This window comes from Clinocottus analis, unplaced genomic scaffold (genome assembly GCF_023055335.1).
Source record: "Clinocottus analis isolate CAN_PGR_092001 unplaced genomic scaffold, fCliAna1.0.p SCAF_53, whole genome shotgun sequence".
In the NCBI taxonomy this organism is placed as follows: domain Eukaryota; kingdom Metazoa; phylum Chordata; class Actinopteri; order Perciformes; family Cottidae; genus Clinocottus; species Clinocottus analis.
This window is the reverse complement of record NW_027176211.1, coordinates 529,238-530,109: the sequence shown is the minus strand read 5'-3', so window position 1 is coordinate 530,109 and position 872 is coordinate 529,238. Positions and strand designations below refer to the sequence as shown.

At 45.3% G+C, this 872-nt stretch overlaps 1 protein-coding gene across 7 annotated transcripts in view; it reads left to right on the top strand.

The window, feature by feature from the left end:
* si:dkey-220o5.5 (actin filament-associated protein 1-like 2) overlaps window positions 1-872 on the top strand; it is a 7,573-nt gene continuing 6,701 nt past the window's right edge. For 6 of the 7 annotated variants that reach the window (XM_068601651.1, XM_068601648.1, XM_068601649.1 and 3 more), the window contains exons 1-2: window positions 1-53; window positions 170-596. The gene's annotated coding sequence lies outside the window, so the exon portion shown is untranslated. The remainder of the gene's footprint in view (window positions 54-169; window positions 597-872) is intronic. The other variant, XM_068601652.1, reaches the window with a different exon arrangement.

The window sequence follows — 872 nt, the reverse complement described above, 5'->3', positions numbered from 1 at the left end:
GAGCTGTCCGTCATCGTCTCCTAGCAACGAGCTGGCAGACTCACCTGGGACAGGTCAGAATATTGTTTACATTATAATGTTTACATTATATTGTTTACATTATATATTGTTTACATTATATCGTAATATGGTATTGTTTGTATGATATATGTTGTTGTTTGTGCAGCAGGAGTCTCGGTACCTCAGGACTCTCCTGTGTGGCAGAGAGAGGTGAGTCATCACTCACCTGATGCATGCTGGGCCGTGACGACTACCGCGCACTGACTTTCAGTGCTCAGTGCGCCACACTGACAAAACCAGCAGGGCTCAGTGCACTGAAAGTACCCGGATGGAGCACTGCAAACGGTCAAAACATGTCGTGTAGAGCGATGGACACTACTCGCACTGAACGGGCGCCATCTTGGCTACGTGGCGGAAGAGGAGGAGCCATTTCACCAGCTTTTTATTAATTTATTTATATCCTCCTGCCGCGATTGTGGAGGTGTCGCAGTTTCCACATAGGATGGAGAAAGAGGAACACGAGGGACAAGAAGAGGGCAGGAAGTGCGTTCATTTTGTCAGTTTTAGTTTCGCGTCACTTCCGCCAACTGGTGAACGTAAGTGTTCCATTTGATACAGCGCTGATCAGAGACACTACATATGTTACTGCTCTGTGTTATACTACACTGTACTACAGTGTACTACTGTAGTACAGTGTAGTATAGTACACTGTAGTACAGTGTAGTATAACACAGAGCAGTACAGATGTTACTGCTCTGTGTTACAGTACACTGTAGTACAGTGTACTGTAACACAGAGCACCATAGTGCTCTGTGTTACAGTACACTGTACTACAGTGTACTGTAACACAGTGTACTACAGTGTACTGTAAC